The following is an 18,310-nucleotide window of genomic DNA, read 5'->3' on the forward strand; positions in this document are numbered from 1 at the left end:
GAGGTTCTCAGTCAGACCCAGTGTTGACATGTGGCAAGATGCTCCTCGGGGCGCGTCTTGCTGGGGCTTCTCTCATGGAGGCACTCAGTCAGACCCAGTGTTGACATGTGGCAAGACGCTCCTCGGGGCACGTCTTGCTTGGGCTTCTCTCCTGGAGACGCTCAGTCAGACCCAGAGGAGACATGTGTCAAGATGCTCCTCGGGGCGCGTCTTGCTTGGGCCTCTCTCCTGGAGGCGCTCAGTCAGACCCAGTGTTCACATGTGTCAAGACGCTCCTCGGGGCGCGTCTTGCTTGGGCCTCTCTCCTGGAGGCGCTCAGTCAGACCCAGTGTTGACATGTGGCAAGACGCTCCTCGGGGCACGTCTTGCTTGGGCCTCTCTCCTGGAGGCGCTCAGTCAGACCGAGTGCTGACATGTGGCAAGACGCTCCTAGGGGCGCGTCTTGCTTGGGCTTCTCTCCTGGAGGCCCTCAGTCAGACCCATTGTTGACATGTGGCAAGACGCTCCTAGGGGCGCGTCTTGCTTGGGCCTCTCTCCAGAAGGCCCTCAATCAGACCCAGTGTTGACACGTTGCAAGACGCTCCTCGGGGCGCTTCTTGCTTGGGCTTGTCTCCTGGAGGCCCTCAATCAGACCCAGTGTTGACATGTGGCAAGACGCTCCTCGGGGCGCGTCTTATTTGGGCCTCTCTCCTGGGGGCCCTCAGTCAGACCCAGTGTTGACATGTGGCAAGACGCTCCTCGGGGCGCTTCTTGCTTGGGCTTCTCTCCTGGAGGCCCTCAGTCAGACCCATTGTTGACATGTGGCAAGACGCTCCTCGGGGCGCGTCTTGCTTGGACCTCTCTCCTGGAGGCGCTCAGTTACACCGAGTAGTGACATGTGGCAAGACGCTCCTCGGGGCGGGTCTTGCTTGGGCCTCTCTCCTGGAGGCGCTCAGTCAGACCGAGTGCTGACATAAGGCAAGATGCTCCTCGCGGCTCGTCTTGCTGGGTCCTCTCTCCTGGAGGTGCTCAATCAGACCCAGTGTTCACATGTGGCAAGACGCTCCTCGGGGTGCGTCTTGCTTGGGCCTCTCTCCTGGAGGCGCTCAGTCAGACCCAGTGTTGACATGTGTCAAGACGCTCCTCGGGGCGTGTCTTGCTTGGGCCTCTCTCCTGGAGGCGCTCAGTCAGACCCAGTGTTGACATGTGGCAAGACGCTCCTCGGGGCGCTTCTTGCTTGGGCTTCTCTCCTGGAGGCCCCCAGTCAGACCCATTGTTGACATGTGGCAAGACGCTCCTCGGGCCACGTCTTGCTTGGGCCTCTCTCCTGGAGGCGCTCAGTCAGACCGAGTAGTGACATGTGACAAGACGCTCCTCGGGGCGCGTCTTGCTTGGGCCTCTCTCCTGGAGGCGCTCAGTCAGACCCAGTGTTGACATGTGGCAAGACGCTCCTCGGGGCGCGTCTTGCTTGGGCCTCTCTCCTGGAGGTTCTCAGTCAGACCCAGTGTTGAAATGTGGCAAGACGCTCCTCGGGGCACGTCTTGCTTGGGCCTCTCTCCTGGAGGCGCTCAGTCAGACCCAGAGGAGACATGTGTCAAGATGCTCCTCGGGGCACGTCTTGCTTGGGCCTCTCTCCTGGAGGCGCTCAGTCAGACCCAGTGTTCACATGTGGCAAGACGCTCCTCGGGGCGCGTCTTGCTTGGGCCTCTCTCCTGGAGGCGCTCAGTCAGACCCAGTGTTCACATGTGGCAAGACGCTCCTCGGGGCGCTTCTTGCTTGGGCCTCTCTCCTGGAGGCGCTCAGTCAGACCCAGTGGTGACATGTGGCAAGACGCTCCTCGGGGCGCGTATTGCTTGGGCCTCTCTCCTGGATGCCCTCTGTCAGACCCAGTGTTGACATGTGGCAAGACTCTCCTCGGGGCGCGTCTTGCTTGGGCCTCTCTCCTGGAGGCGCTCAGTCAGACCCAGTGTTGATATGTGGGAAGACGCTCCTTGGGGCGCTTCTTGCTTGGGCTTCTCTCCTGGAGGCCCTCAGTCAGACCCATTGTTGACATGTGGCAAGACGCTCCTCGGGGCACGTCTTGCTTGGGCCTCTCTCCTGGAGGCGCTCAGTCAGACCGAGTAGTGACATGTGACAAGACGCTCCTAGGGGCGCGTCTTGCTTGGGCCTCTCTCCTGGAGGCGCTCAGTCAGACCCAGTGTTGACATGTGGCAAGACGCTCCTCGGGGCGCGTCTTGCTTGGGCCTCTCTCCTGGAGGTTCTCAGTCAGACCCAGTGTTGACATGTGGCAAGATGCTCCTCGGGGCGCGTCTTGCTGGGGCTTCTCTCATGGAGGCACTCAGTCAGACCCAGTGTTGACATGTGGCAAGACGCTCCTCGGGGCACGTCTTGCTTGGGCTTCTCTCCTGGAGACGCTCAGTCAGACCCAGAGGAGACATGTGTCAAGATGCTCCTCGGGGCGCGTCTTGCTTGGGCCTCTCTCCTGGAGGCGCTCAGTCAGACCCAGTGTTCACATGTGTCAAGACGCTCCTCGGGGCGCGTCTTGCTTGGGCCTCTCTCCTGGAGGCGCTCAGTCAGACCCAGTGTTGACATGTGGCAAGACGCTCCTCGGGGCACGTCTTGCTTGGGCCTCTCTCCTGGAGGCGCTCAGTCAGACCGAGTGCTGACATGTGGCAAGACGCTCCTAGGGGCGCGTCTTGCTTGGGCTTCTCTCCTGGAGGCCCTCAGTCAGACCCATTGTTGACATGTGGCAAGACGCTCCTCGGGGCGCGTCTTGCTTGGGCCTCTCTCCAGAAGGCCCTCAATCAGACCCAGTGTTGACACGTGGCAAGACGCTCCTCGGGGCGCTTCTTGCTTGGGCTTGTCTCCTGGAGGCCCTCAATCAGACCCAGTGTTGACATGTGGCAAGACGCTCCTCGGGGCGCGTCTTATTTGGGCCTCTCTCCTGGGGGCCCTCAGTCAGACCCAGTGTTGACATGTGGCAAGACGCTCCTCGGGGCGCGTCTTGCTTGGGCTTCTCTCCTGGAGGCCCTCAGTCAGACCCATTGTTGACATGTGGCAAGACGCTCCTCGGGGCGCGTCTTGCTTGGGCCTCTCTCCTGGAGGCGCTCAGTCAGACCGAGTGCTGACATGTGGCAAGACGCTCCTCGGGGCGCATCTTGCTTGGGCTTCTCTCCTGGAGACCCTCAGTCAGACCCAGTGTTGACATGTGGCAAGACGCTCCTCGGGGCGCGTCTTATTTGGGCCTCTCTCCTGGGGGCCCTCAGTCAGACCCAGTGTTGACATGTGGCAAGACGCTCCTCGGGGCGCGTCTTGCTTGGGCTTCTCTCCTGGAGGCCCTCAGTCAGACCCATTGTTGACATGTGGCAAGACGCTCCTCGGGGCACGTCTTGCTTGGACCTCCCTCCTGGAGGCGCTCAGTCAGGCCGAGTAGTGACATGTTGCAAGACGCTCCTCGGGGCGTGTCTTGCTTGGACCTCTCTCCTGGAGGCGCTCAGTTAGACCGAGTAGTGACATGTGGCAAGACGCTCCTCGGGGCGGGTCTTGCTTGGGCCTCTCTCCTGGAGGCGCTCAGTCAGACCGAGTGCTAACATAAGGCAAGATGCTCCTCGCGGCGCGTCTTGCTGGGGCCTCTCTCCTGGAGGTGCTCAATCAGACCCAGTGTTCACAGGTGGCAAGACGCTCCTAGGGGCGCATCTTGCTTTGGCCTCTCTCCTGGAGGCGCTCAATCAGACCCAGTGTTGACATGTGGCAAGACGCTCCTAGGGGCGCGTCTTGCTTGGGCCTCTCTCCTGGAGGCGCTCAGTCAGACCGAGTGCTGACATGTGGCAAGACGCTCCTCGGGGCGCATCTTGCTTGGGCTTCTCTACTGGAGGCCCTCAGTCAGACCCAGTGTTGACATGTGGCAAGACGCTCCTCGGAGCGCGTCTTATTTGGGCCTCTCTGCTGGGGGCCCTCAGTCAGACCCAGTGTTGACATGTGGCAAGACGCTCCTCGGGGCGCGTCTTGCTTGGGCTTCTCTCCTGGAGGCCCTCAGTCAGACCCATTGTTGACATGTGGCAAGACGCTCTTCGGGGCACGTCTTGCTTGGGCCTCTCTCCTGGAGGCGCTCAGTCAGACCGAGAAGTGACATGTGGCAAGACGCTCCTCGGGGCGCGTCTTGCTTGGACCTCCCTCCTGGAGGCGCTCAGTCAGACCGAGTAGTGACATGCGGCAAGACGCTCCTCGGGGCGTGTCTTGCTTGGACCTCTCTCCTGGAGGCGCTCAGTTAGACCGAGTAGTGACATGTGGCAAGACGCTCCTCGGGGCGGGTCTTGCTTGGGCCTCTCTCCTGGAGGTTCTCAGTCAGACCCAGTGTTGACATGTGGCAAGATGCTCCTCGGGGCGCGTCTTGCTGGGGCTTCTCTCATGGAGGCACTCAGTCAGACCCAGTGTTGACATGTGGCAAGACGCTCCTCGGGGCACGTCTTGCTTGGGCTTCTCTCCTGGAGACGCTCAGTCAGACCCAGAGGAGACGTGTCAAGATGCTCCTCGGGGCGCGTCTTGCTTGGGCCTCTCTCCTGGAGGCGCTCAGTCAGACCCAGTGTTCACATGTGGCAAGACGCTCCTCGGGGCAAGTCTTGCTTGGGCCTCTCTCCTGGAGGCGATCAGTCAGACCCAGTGTTGACATGTGGCAAGACGCTCCTCGGGGCAAGTCTTGCTTGGGCCTCTCTCCTGGAGGCGCTCAGTCAGACCCAGTGTTGACATGTGGCAAGACGCTCCTCGGGGCAAGTCTTGCTTGGGCCTCTCTCCTGGAGGCGATCAGTCAGACCGAGTGCTGACATGTGGCAAGACGCTCCTCGGGGCGCGTCTTGCTTGGGCCTCTCTCCAGAAGGCCCTCAATCAGACCCAGTGTTGACACGTGTTAAGACGCTCCTTGGGGAGCTTCTTGCTTGGGCTTCTCTCCTGGAGGCCCTCAGTCAGACCCAGTGTTGACATGTGGCAAGACGCTCCTCGGGGCGCGTCTTATTTGGGCCTCTCTCCTGGGGGCCCTCAGTCAGACCCAGTGTTGACATGTGGCAGGACGCTCCTCGGGGCGCGTCTTGCTTGGGCTTCTCTCCTGGAGGCCCTCAGTCAGACCCATTGTTGACATGTGGCAAGACGCTCCTCGGGGCGCGTCTTGCTTGGGCCTCTCTCCTGGAGGCGCTCAGTCAGACCGAGTGCTGACATGTGGCAAGACGCTCCTCGGGGCGCATCTTGCTTGGGCTTCTCTCCTGGAGGCCCTCAGTCAGACCCAGAGTTGACATGTGGCAAGACGCTCCTCGGGGCGCGTCTTATTTGGGCCTCTCTCCTGGGGGCCCTCAGTCAGACCCAGTGTTGACATGTGGCAAGACGCTCCTCGGGGCGCGTCTTGCTTGGGCTTCTCTCCTGGAGGCCCTCAGTCAGACCCATTGTTGACATGTGGCAAGACGCTCCTCGGGGCACGTCTTGCTTGGACCTCCCTCCTGGAGGCGCTCAGTGAGACCGAGTAGTGACATGTGGCAAGACGCTCCTCGGGGCGTGTCTTGCTTGGACCTCTCTCCTGGAGGCGCTCAGTTACACCGAGTAGTGACATGTGGCAAGACGCTCCTCGGGGCGGGTCTTGCTTGGGCCTCTCTCCTGGAGGCGCTCAGTCAGACCGAGTGCTGACATAAGGCAAGATGCTCCTCGCGGCTTGTCTTGCTGGGTCCTCTCTCCTGGAGGTGCTCAATCAGACCCAGTGTTCACATGTGGCAAGACGCTCCTCGGGGCGCGTCTTGCTTGGGCCTCTCTCCTGGAGGCGCTCAGTCAGACCCAGTGTTGACATGTGGCAAGACGCTCCTCGGGGCGCGTCTTGCTTGGGCCTCTCTCCTGGAGGCGCTCAGTCAGACCGAGTGCTGACATTTGGCAAGACGCTCCTCGGGGCGCATCGTGCTTGGGCTTCTCTCCTGGAGGCCCTCAGTCAGACCCAGTGTTGACATGTGGCAAGACGCTCCTCGGGGCGCATCTTGCTTGGGCTTCTCTCCTGGAGGCGCTCAGTCAGACCGAGTGCTGACATGTGGCAAGACGCTCCTCGGGGCGCGTCTTGCTTGGGCTTCTCTCCTGGAGGCCCTCAGTCAGACCCATTGTTGACATGTGGCAAGACGCTCCTCGGGGCACGTCTTGCTTGGACCTCCCTCCTGGAGGCGCTCAGTCAGACCGAGTAGTGACATGTGGCAAGATGCTTCTCGGGGCGTGTCTTGCTTGGACCTCTCTCCTGGAGGCGCTCAGTTAGACCAAGTAGTGACATGTGGCAAGACGCTCCTCGGGGCGGGTCTTGCTTGGGCCTCTCTCCTGGAGGCGCTCAGTCAGACCGAGTGCTAACATAAGGCAAGATGCTCCTCGCGGCGCGTCTTGCTGGGGCCTCTCTCCTGGAGGTGCTCAATCAGACCCAGTGTTCACAGGTGGCAAGACGCTCCTCGGGGCGCGTCTTGCTTTGGCCTCTTTCCTGGAGGCGCTCAGTCAGACCCAGTGTTGACATGTGGCAAGACGCTCCTCGGGGCGCGTCTTGCTTGGGCCTCTCTCCTGGAGGCGCTCAGTCAGACCGAGTGCTGACATGCGGCAAGATGCTCCTCGGGGCGCATCTTGCTTGGGCTTCTCTACTGGAGGCCCTCAGTCAGACCCAGTGTTGACATGTGGCAAGACGCTCCTCGGAGCGCGTCTTATTTGGGCCTCTCTGCTGGGGGCCCTCAGTCAGACCCAGTGTTGACATGTGGCAAGACGCTCCTCGGGGCGCGTCTTGCTTGGGCTTCTCTCCTGGAGGCCCTCAGTCAGACCCATTGTTGACATGTGGCAAGACGCTCCTCGGGGCACGTCTTGCTTGGGCCTCTGTCCTGGAGGCGCTCAGTCAGACCGAGAAGTGACATGTGGCAAGACGCTCCTCGGGGCAAGTCTTGCTTGGGCCTCTCTCCTGGAGGCGATCAGTCAGACCCAGTGTTGACATGTGGCAAGACGCTCCTCGGGGCAAGTCTTGCTTGGGCCTCTCTCCTGGAGGCGCTCAGTCAGACCCAGTGTTGACATGTGGCAAGACGCTCCTCGGGGCAAGTCTTGCTTGGGCCTCTCTCCTGGAGGCGATCAGTCAGACCGAGTGCTGACATGTGGCAAGACGCTCCTCGGGGCGCGTCTTGCTTGGGCCTCTCTCCAGAAGGCCCTCAATCAGACCCAGTGTTGACACGTGTTAAGACGCTCCTTGGGGAGCTTCTTGCTTGGGCTTCTCTCCTGGAGGCCCTCAGTCAGACCCAGTGTTGACATGTGGCAAGACGCTCCTCGGGGCGCGTCTTATTTGGGCCTCTCTCCTGGGGGCCCTCAGTCAGACCCAGTGTTGACATGTGGCAGGACGCTCCTCGGGGCGCGTCTTGCTTGGGCTTCTCTCCTGGAGGCCCTCAGTCAGACCCATTGTTGACATGTGGCAAGACGCTCCTCGGGGCGCGTCTTGCTTGGGCCTCTCTCCTGGAGGCGCTCAGTCAGACCGAGTGCTGACATGTGGCAAGACGCTCCTCGGGGCGCATCTTGCTTGGGCTTCTCTCCTGGAGGCCCTCAGTCAGACCCAGAGTTGACATGTGGCAAGACGCTCCTCGGGGCGCGTCTTATTTGGGCCTCTCTCCTGGGGGCCCTCAGTCAGACCCAGTGTTGACATGTGGCAAGACGCTCCTCGGGGCGCGTCTTGCTTGGGCTTCTCTCCTGGAGGCCCTCAGTCAGACCCATTGTTGACATGTGGCAAGACGCTCCTCGGGGCACGTCTTGCTTGGACCTCCCTCCTGGAGGCGCTCAGTGAGACCGAGTAGTGACATGTGGCAAGACGCTCCTCGGGGCGTGTCTTGCTTGGACCTCTCTCCTGGAGGCGCTCAGTTACACCGAGTAGTGACATGTGGCAAGACGCTCCTCGGGGCGGGTCTTGCTTGGGCCTCTCTCCTGGAGGCGCTCAGTCAGACCGAGTGCTGACATAAGGCAAGATGCTCCTCGCGGCTTGTCTTGCTGGGTCCTCTCTCCTGGAGGTGCTCAATCAGACCCAGTGTTCACATGTGGCAAGACGCTCCTCGGGGCGCGTCTTGCTTGGGCCTCTCTCCTGGAGGCGCTCAGTCAGACCCAGTGTTGACATGTGGCAAGACGCTCCTCGGGGCGCGTCTTGCTTGGGCCTCTCTCCTGGAGGCGCTCAGTCAGACCGAGTGCTGACATTTGGCAAGACGCTCCTCGGGGCGCATCGTGCTTGGGCTTCTCTCCTGGAGGCCCTCAGTCAGACCCAGTGTTGACATGTGGCAAGACGCTCCTCGGGGCGCATCTTGCTTGGGCTTCTCTCCTGGAGGCGCTCAGTCAGACCGAGTGCTGACATGTGGCAAGACGCTCCTCGGGGCGCGTCTTGCTTGGGCTTCTCTCCTGGAGGCCCTCAGTCAGACCCATTGTTGACATGTGGCAAGACGCTCCTCGGGGCACGTCTTGCTTGGACCTCCCTCCTGGAGGCGCTCAGTCAGACCGAGTAGTGACATGTGGCAAGATGCTTCTCGGGGCGTGTCTTGCTTGGACCTCTCTCCTGGAGGCGCTCAGTTAGACCAAGTAGTGACATGTGGCAAGACGCTCCTCGGGGCGGGTCTTGCTTGGGCCTCTCTCCTGGAGGCGCTCAGTCAGACCGAGTGCTAACATAAGGCAAGATGCTCCTCGCGGCGCGTCTTGCTGGGGCCTCTCTCCTGGAGGTGCTCAATCAGACCCAGTGTTCACAGGTGGCAAGACGCTCCTCGGGGCGCGTCTTGCTTTGGCCTCTTTCCTGGAGGCGCTCAGTCAGACCCAGTGTTGACATGTGGCAAGACGCTCCTCGGGGCGCGTCTTGCTTGGGCCTCTCTCCTGGAGGCGCTCAGTCAGACCGAGTGCTGACATGCGGCAAGATGCTCCTCGGGGCGCATCTTGCTTGGGCTTCTCTACTGGAGGCCCTCAGTCAGACCCAGTGTTGACATGTGGCAAGACGCTCCTCGGAGCGCGTCTTATTTGGGCCTCTCTGCTGGGGGCCCTCAGTCAGACCCAGTGTTGACATGTGGCAAGACGCTCCTCGGGGCGCGTCTTGCTTGGGCTTCTCTCCTGGAGGCCCTCAGTCAGACCCATTGTTGACATGTGGCAAGACGCTCCTCGGGGCACGTCTTGCTTGGGCCTCTGTCCTGGAGGCGCTCAGTCAGACCGAGAAGTGACATGTGGCAAGACGCTCCTCGGGGCGTGTCTTGCTTGGACCTCTCTCCTGGAGGCGCTCAGTCAGACCGAGTAGTGACATGTGGCAAGACGCTCCTCGGGGCGTGTCTTGCTTGGACCTCTCTCCTGGAGGCGCTCAGTTAGACCGAGTAGTGACATGTGGCAAGATGCTCCTCGGGGCGTGTCTTGCTTGGACCTCCCTCCTGGAGGCGCTCAGTCAGACCGAGTAGTGACATGTGGCAAGACGCTCCTCGGGGCGTGTCTTGCTTGGACCTCTCTCCTGGAGGCGCTCAGTCAGACCGAGTAGTGACATGTGGCAAGACGCTCCTCGGGGCGTGTCTTGCTTGGACCTCTCTCCTGGAGGCGCTCAGTTAGACCGAGTAGTGACATGTGGCAAGACGCTCCTCGGGGCGTGTCTTGCTTGGACCTCCCTCCTGGAGGCGCTCAGTCAGACCGAGTAGTGACATGTGGCAAGACGCTCCTCGGGGCGTGTCTTGCTTGGACCTCTCTCCTGGAGGCGCTCAGTTAGACCGAGTAGTGACATGTGGCAAGACGCTCCTCGGGGCGGGTCTTGCTTGGGCCTCTCTCCTGGAGGCGCTCAGTCAGACCGAGTGCCTACATAAGGCAAGATGCTCCTCGCGGCGCGTCTTGCTGGGGCCGCTCTCCTGGAGGTGCTCAATCAGACCCAGTGGTGACACGTGGCAAGAAACTCCTCGGGGCGCGTCTTGCTTGGGCCTCTCTCCTGGAGGCGCTCAGTCAGACCGAGTGCTGACATGTGGCAAGAAGCTCCTCGGGGCGCGTCTTGCTTGGGCTTCTCTCCTGGAGGCCCTCAGTCAGACCCATTTTTGACATGTGGCAAGACGCTCCTCGGGGCGCGTCTTGCTTGGGCCTCTCTCCAGAAGGCCCTCAATCAGACCCAGTGTTGACACGTGGCAAGACGGTCCTCGGGGCGCTTCTTGCTTGGGCCTCTCTCCTGGAGGCGCTCAGTCAGACCCAGTGGTGACATGTGGCAAGACGCTCCTGGGGCGCGTATTGCTTGGGCCTCTCTCCTGGATGCCCTCTGTCAGACCCAGTGTTGACATGTGGCAAGACTCTCCTCGGGGTGCGTCTTGCTTGGGCTTCTCTCATGCAGGCCCTCAGTCAGACCCAGTGTTGACATGTGTCAAGACGCTCCTCGGGGCGTGTCTTGCTTGGGCCTCTCTCCTGGAGGCGCTCAGTCAGACCCAGTGTTGACATGTGGCAAGACGCTCCTCGGGGCGCTTTTGCTTGGGCTTCTCTCCTGGAGGCCCTCAGTCAGACCCATTGTTGACATGTGGCAAGACGCTCCTCGGGGCACGTCTTGCTTGGGCCTCTCTCCTGGAGGCGCTCAGTCAGACCGAGTAGTGACATGTGACAAGACGCTCCTCGGGGCGCATCTTGCTTGGGCCTCTCTCCTGGAGGCGCTCAGTCAGACCCAGTGTTGACATGTGGCAAGACGCTCCTCGGGGCGCGTCTTGCTTGGGCCTCTCTCCTGGAGGTTCTCAGTCAGACCCAGTGTTGACATGTGGCAAGATGGTCCTCGGGGCGCATCTTGCTGGGGCTTCTCTCATGGAGGCACTCAGTCAGACGCAGTGTTGACATGTGGCAAGACGCTCCTCGGGGCACGTCTTGCTTGGGCTTCTCTCCTGGAGGCGCTCAGTCAGACCCAGTGTTCACATGTGGCAAGACGCTCCTCGGGGCGCGTCTTATTTGGGCCTCTCTCCTGGGGGCCCTCAGTCAGACCCAGTGTTGACATGTGGCAAGACGCTCCTCGGGGCGCGTCTTGCTTCGGCTTCTCTCCTGGAGGCCCTCAGTCAGACCCATTGTTGACATGTGGCAAGACGCTCCTCGGGGCGCGTCTTGCTTGGGCCTCTCTCCTGGAGGCGCTCAGTCAGACCGAGTGCTGACATGTGGCAAGACGCTCCTCGGGGCGCGTCTTATTTGGGCCTCTCTCCTGGGGGCCCTCAGTCAGACCCAGTGTCGACATGGGGCAAGACGCTCCTCGGGGCGCGTCTTGCTTGGGCTTCTCTCTTGGAGGCCCTCAGTCAGACCCATTGTTGACATGTGGCAAGACGCTCCTCAGGGCACGTCTTGCTTGGACCTCCCTCCTGGAGGCGCTCAATCAGACCCAGTGTTGACACGTGGCAAGACGCTCCTCGGGGCGCTTCTTGCTTGGGCTTCTCTCCTGGAGGCCCTCAGTCAGACCCAGTGTTGACATGTGGCAAGACGCTCCTCGGGGCGCGTCTTATTTGGGCCTCTCTCCTGGGGGCCCTCAGTCAGACCCAGTGTTGACATGTGGCAAGACGCTCCTCGGGGCGCGTCTTGCTTGGGCTTCTCTCCTGGAGGCCCTCAGTCAGACCCATTGTTGACATGTGGCAAGACGCTCCTCGGGGCGCGTCTTGCTTGGGCCTTTCTCCTGGAGGCGCTCAGTCAGACCGAGTGCTGACATGTGGCAAGACGCTCCTCGGGGCGCATCTTGCTTGGGCTTCTCTCCTGGAGGCCCTCAGTCAGACCCAGTGTTGACATGTGGCAAGACGCTCCTCGGGGCGCGTCTTATTTGGGCCTCTATCCTGGGGGCCCTCAGTCAGACCCAGTGTCGACATGTGGCAAGACGCTCCTCGGGGCGCGTCTTGCTTGGGCTTCTCTCCTGGAGGCCCTCAGTCAGACCCATTGTTGACATGTGGCAAGACGCTCCTCAGGGCACGTCTTGCTTGGACCTCCCTCCTGGAGGCGCTCAGTCAGACCGAGTAGTGACATGTGGCAAGACGCTCCTCGGGGCGTGTCTTGCTTGGACCTCTCTCCTGGAGGCGCTCAGTTACACCGAGTAGTGACATGTGGCAAGACGCTCCTCGGGGCGGGTCTTTCTTGGTTCTCTCTCCTGGAGGCGCTCAGTCAGACCGAGTGCTGACATAAGGCAAGATGCTCCTCGCGGCGCGTCTTGCTGGGGCCTCTCTCCTGGAGGTGCTCAATCAGACCCAGTGTTCACATGTGGCAAGACGCTCCTCGGGGCGCGTCTTGCTTGGGCCTCTCTCCTGGAGGCGCTCAGTCAGACCCAGTGTTGACATGTGGCAAGACGCTCCTCGGGGCGCGTCTTGCTTGGGCCTCTCTCCTGGAGGCGCTCAGTCAGACCGAGTGCTGACATTTGGCAAGACGCTCCTCGGGGCGCATCTTGCTTGGGCTTCTCTCCTGGGGGCCCTCAGTCAGACCCAGAGGTGACATGTGGCAAGACGCTCCTCGGGGCGCATCTTGCTTGGGCTTCTCTCCTGGAGGCGCTCAGTCAGACCGAGTGCTGACATGTGGCAAGACGCTCCTCGGGGCGCGTCTTGCTTGGGCTTCTCTCCTGGAGGCCCTCAGTCAGACCCAGTGTTGACATGTGGCAAGACGCTCCTCGGGGCGCGTCTTGCTTGGGCTTCTCTCCTGGAGGCCCTCAGTCAGACCCAGTGTTGACATGTGGCAAGACGCTCCTCGGGGCGCGTCTTGCTTGGGCTTCTCTCCTGGAGGCCCTCAGTCAGACCCAGTGTTGACATGTGGCAAGACGCTCCTCGGGGCGCGTCTTGCTTGGGCTTCTCTCCTGGAGGCCCTCAGTCAGACCCATTGTTGACATGTGGCAAGACGCTCCTCGGGGCACGTCTTGCTTAGGCCTCTCTCCTGGAGGCGCTCAGTCAGACCGAGAAGTGACATGTGGCAAGACGCTCCTCGGGGCGCGTCTTGCTTGGACCTCCCTCCTGGAGGCGCTCAGTCAGACCGAGTAGTGACATGTGGCAAGACGCTCCTCGGGGCGTGTCTTGCTTGGACCTCTCTCCTGGAGGCGCTCAGTTAGACCGAGTAGTGACATGTGGCAAGACGCTCCTCGGGGCGGGTCTTTCTTGGGCCTCTCTCCTGGAGGCGCTCAGTCAGACCGAGTGCTGACATAAGGCAAGATGCTCCTCGCGGCGCGTCTTGCTGGGGCCTCTCTCCTGGAGGTGCTCAATCAGACCCAGTGGTGACACGTGGCAAGACACTCCTCGGGGCGCGTCTTGCTTGGGCCTCTCTCCTGGAGGCGCTCAGTCAGACCGAGTGCTGACATGTGGCAAGAAGCTCCTCGGGGCGCGTCTTGCTTGGGCTTCTCTCCTGGAGGCCCTCAGTCAGACCCATTGTTGACATGTGGCAAGACGCTCCTCGGGGCGCGTCTTGCTTGGGCCTCTCTCCAGAAGGCCCTCAATCAGACCCAGTGTTGACACGTGGCAAGATGGTCCTCGGGGCGCTTCTTGCTTGGGCCTCTCTCCTGGAGGCGCTCAGTGAGACCCAGTGGTGACATGTGGCAAGACGCTCCTGGGGCGCGTATTGCTTGGACCTCTCTCCTGGATGCCCTCTGTCAGACCCAGTGTTGACATGTGGCAAGACTCTCCTCGGGGTGCGTCTTGCTTGGGCTTCTCTCATGGAGGCCCTCAGTCAGACCCAGGGATGACATGTGTCAGGACGCTCCTCGGGGCGTGTCTTGCTTGGGCCTCTCTCCTGGAGGCGGTCAGTCAGACCCAGTGTTGACATGTGGCAAGACGCTCCTCGGGGCGCTTCTTGCTTGGGCTTCTCTCCTGGAGGCCCTCAGTCAGACCCATTGTTGACATGTGGCAAGACGCTCCTCGGGGCACGTCTTGCTTGGGCCTCTCTCCTGGAGGCGCTCAGTCAGACCGAGTAGTGACATGTGACAAGACGCTCCTCGGGGCGCATCTTGCTTGGGCCTCTCTCCTGGAGGCGCTCAGTCAGACCCAGTGTTGACATGTGGCAAGACGCTCCTCGGGGCCCGTCTTGCTTGGGCCTCTCTCCTGGAGGTTCTCAGTCAGGCCCAGTGTTGAAATGTGGCAAGATGCTCCTCGGGGCGCGTCTTGCTGGGGCTTCTCTCATGGAGGCACTCAGTCAGACCCAGTGTTGACATGTGGCCAGACGCTCCTCGGGGCGGGTCTTGCTTGGGCCTCTCTCCTGGAGGCGCTCAGTCAGACCGAGTGCTAACATAAGGCAAGATGCTCCTCGCGGCGCGTCTTGCTGGGGCCTCTCTCCTGGAGGTGCTCAATCAGACCCAGTGTTCACAGGTGGCAAGACGCTCCTCGGGGCGCATATTGCTTGGGCCTCTCTCCTGGAGGCGCTCAGTCAGACCCAGTGTTGACATGTGGCAAGACGCTCCTCGGGGCGCGTCTTGCTTGGGCCTCTCTCCTGGAGGCGCTCAGTCAGACCGTTTGCTGACATGTGGCAAGACGCTCCTCGGGGCGCATCTTGCTTGGGCTTCTCTACTGGAGGTCCTCAGTCAGACCCAGTGTTGACATATGGCAAGACGCTCCTCGGGGCGCGTCTTATTTGGGCCTCTCTCCTGGGGGCCCTCAGTCAGACCCAGTGTTGACATGTGGCAAGACGCTCCTCGGGGCGCGTCTTGCTTGGGCTTCTCTCCTGGAGGCCCTCAGTCAGACCCATTGTTGACATGTGGCAAGACGCTCCTCGGGGCAAGTCTTGCTTGGGCCTCTCTCCTGGAGGCGCTCAGTCAGACCGAGAAGTGACATGTGGCAAGACGCTCCTCGGGGCGCGTCTTGCTTGGACCTCCCTCCTGGAGGCGCTCAGTCAGACCGAGTAGTGACATGTGGCAAGACGCTCCTCGGGGCGTGTCTTGCTTGGACCTCTCTCCTGGAGGCGCTCAGTTAGACCGAGTAGTGACATGTGGCAAGACGCTCCTCGGGGCGGGTCTTGCTTGGGCCTCTCTCCTGGAGGCGCTCAGTCAGACCGAGTGCTGACATAAGGCAAGATGCTCCTCGCGGCGCGTCTTGCTGGGGCCTCTCTCCTGGAGGTGCTCAATCAGACCCAGTGGTGACACGTGGCAAGACACTCCTCGGGGCGCGTCTTGCTTGGGCCTCTCTCCTGGAGGCGCTCAGTCAGACCGAGTGCTGACATGTGGCAAGAAGCTCCTCGGGGCGCGTCTTGCTTGGGCTTCTCTCCTGGAGGCCCTCAGTCAGACCCATTGTTGACATGTGGCAAGACGCTCCTCGGGGCGCGTCTTGCTTGGGCCTCTCTCCAGAAGGCCCTCAATCAGACCCAGTGTTGACACGTGGCAAGATGGTCCTCGGGGCGCTTCTTGCTTGGGCCTCTCTCCTGGAGGCGCTCAGTCAGACCCAGTGGTGACATGTGGCAAGACGCTCCTGGGGCGCGTATTGCTTGGGCCTCTCTCCTGGATGCCCTCTGTCAGACCCAGTGTTGACATGTGGCAAGACTCTCCTCGGGGTGCGTCTTGCTTGGGCTTCTCTCATGGAGGCCCTCAGTCAGACCCAGTGTTGACATGTGTCAGGACGCTCCTCGGGGCGTGTCTTGCTTGGGCCTCTCTCCTGGAGGTGCTCAGTCAGACCCAGTGCTGACATGTGGCAAGACGCTCCTCGGGGCGCTTCTTGCTTGGGCTTCTCTCCTGGAGGCCCTCAGTCAGACCCATTGTTGACATGTGGCAAGACGCTCCTCGGGGCACGTCTTGCTTGGGCCTCTCTCCTGGAGGCGCTCAGTCAGACCGAGTAGTGACATGTGACAAGACGCTCCTCGGGGCGCATCTTGCTTGGGCCTCTCTCCTGGAGGCGCTCAGTCAGACCCAGTGTTGACATGTGGCAAGACGCTCCTCGGGGCCCGTCTTGCTTGGGCCTCTCTCCTGGAGGTTCTCAGTCAGGCCCAGTGTTGAAATGTGGCAAGATGCTCCTCGGGGCGCGTCTTGCTGGGGCTTCTCTCATGGAGGCACTCAGTCAGACCCAGTGTTGACATGTGGCAAGACGCTCCTCAGGGCACGTCTTGCTTGGGCCTCTCTCCTGCAGGCGCTCAGTCAGACCCAGAGGAGACATGTGTCAAGATGCTCCTCGGGGCGCGTCTTGCTTGGGCCTCTCTCCTGGAGGCGCTCAGTCAGACCGAGTGCTGACATAAGGCAAGATGCTCCTCGCGGCGCGTCTTGCTGGGGCCTCTCTCCTGGAGGTGCTCAATCAGACCCAGTGTTCACATGTGGCAAGACGCTCCTCGGGGCGCGTCTTGCTTGGGCCTCTCTCCTGGAGGCGCTCAGTCAGACCCAGTGTTGACATGTGGCAAGACGCTCCTCGGGGCGCGTCTTGCTTGGGCCTCTCTCCTGGAGGCGCTCAGTCAGACCGAGTGCTGACATTTGGCAAGACGCTCCTCGGGGCGCATCTTGCTTGGGCTTCTCTCCTGGAGGCCCTCAGTCAGACCCAGAGGTGACATGTGGCAAGACGCTCCTCGGGGCGCATCTTGCTTGGGCTTCTCTCCTGGAGGCGCTCAGTCAGACCGAGTGCTGACATGTGGCAAGACGCTCCTCGGGGCGCATCTTGCTTGGGCTTCTCTCCTGGAGGCCCTCAGTCAGACCCAGTGTTGACATGTGGCAAGACGCTCCTCGGGGCGCGTCTTGCTTGGGCTTCTCTCCTGGAGGCCCTCAGTCAGACCCATTGTTGACATGTGGCAAGACGCTCCTCGGGGCACGTCTTGCTTGGACCTCCCTCCTGGAGGCGCTCAGTCAGACCGAGTAGTGACATGTGGCAAGACGCTCCTCGGGGCGTGTCTTGCTTGGACCTCTCTCCTGGAGGCGCTCAGTTAGACCGAGTAGTGACATGTGGCAAGACGCTCCTCGGGGCGGGTCTTGCTTGGGCCTCTCTCCTGGAGGCGCTCAGTCAGACTGAGTGCTAACATAAGGCAAGATGCTCCTCGTGGCGCGTCTTGCTGGGGCCTCTCTCTTGGAGGTGCTCAATCAGACCCAGTGTTCACAGGTGGCAAGACGCTCCTCGGGGCGCGTATTGCTTGGGCCTCTCTCCTGGAGGCGCTCAGTCAGACCCAGTGTTGACATGTGGCAAGACGCTCCTCGGGGCGCGTCTTGCTTGGGCCTCTCTCCTGGAGGCGCTCAGTCAGACCGAGTGCTGACATGTGGCAAGACGCTCCTCGGGGCGCATCTTGCTTGGGCTTCTCTACTGGAGGTCCTCAGTCACACCCAGTGTTGACATATGGCAAGACGCTCCTCGGGGCGCGTCTTATTTGGGCCTCTCTCCTGGGGGCCCTCAGTCAGACCCAGTGTTGACATGTGGCAAGACGCTCCTCGGGGCGCGTCTTGCTTGGGCCTCTCTCCTGGAGGCGCTCAGTCAGACCCAGTGTTGACATGTGGCAAGACGCTCCTCGGGGCGCGTCTTGCTTGGGCCTCTCTCCTGGAGGCGCTCAGTCAGACCGAGTGCTGACATTTGGCAAGACGCTCCTCGGGGCGCATCTTGCTTGGGCTTCTCTCCTGGAGGCCCTCAGTCAGACCCAGAGGTGACATGTGGCAAGACGCTCCTCGGGGCGCATCTTGCTTGGGCTTCTCTCCTGGAGGCGCTCAGTCAGACCGAGTGCTGACATGTGGCAAGATGCTCCTCGGGGCGCATCTTGCTTGGGCTTCTCTCCTGGAGGCCCTCAGTCAGACCCAGTGTTGACATGTGGCAAGACGCTCCTCGGGGCGCGTCTTGCTTGGGCTTCTCTCCTGGAGGCCCTCAGTCAGACCCATTGTTGACATGTGGCAAGACGCTCCTCGGGGCACGTCTTGCTTGGACCTCCCTCCTGGAGGCGCTCAGTCAGACCGAGTAGTGACATGTGGCAAGACGCTCCTCGGGGCGTGTCTTGCTTGGACCTCTCTCCTGGAGGCGCTCAGTTAGACCGAGTAGTGACATGTGGCAAGACGCTCCTCGGGGCGGGTCTTGCTTGGGCCTCTCTCCTGGAGGCGCTCAGTCAGACTGAGTGCTAACATAAGGCAAGATGCTCCTCGTGGCGCGTCTTGCTGGGGCCTCTCTCTTGGAGGTGCTCAATCAGACCCAGTGTTCACAGGTGGCAAGACGCTCCTCGGGGCGCGTATTGCTTGGGCCTCTCTCCTGGAGGCGCTCAGTCAAACCCAGTGTTGACATGTGGCAAGACGCTCCTCGGGGCGCGTCTTGCTTGGGCCTCTCTCCTGGAGGCGCTCAGTCAGACCGAGTGCTGACATGTGGCAAGACGCTCCTCGGGGCGCATCTTGCTTGGGCTTCTCTACTGGAGGTCCTCAGTCACACCCAGTGTTGACATATGGCAAGACGCTCCTCGGGGCGCGTCTTATTTGGGC

This window comes from Nothobranchius furzeri, chromosome 9 (assembly GCF_043380555.1).
Source record: "Nothobranchius furzeri strain GRZ-AD chromosome 9, NfurGRZ-RIMD1, whole genome shotgun sequence".
In the NCBI taxonomy this organism is placed as follows: Eukaryota; Metazoa; Chordata; class Actinopteri; order Cyprinodontiformes; family Nothobranchiidae; genus Nothobranchius; species Nothobranchius furzeri.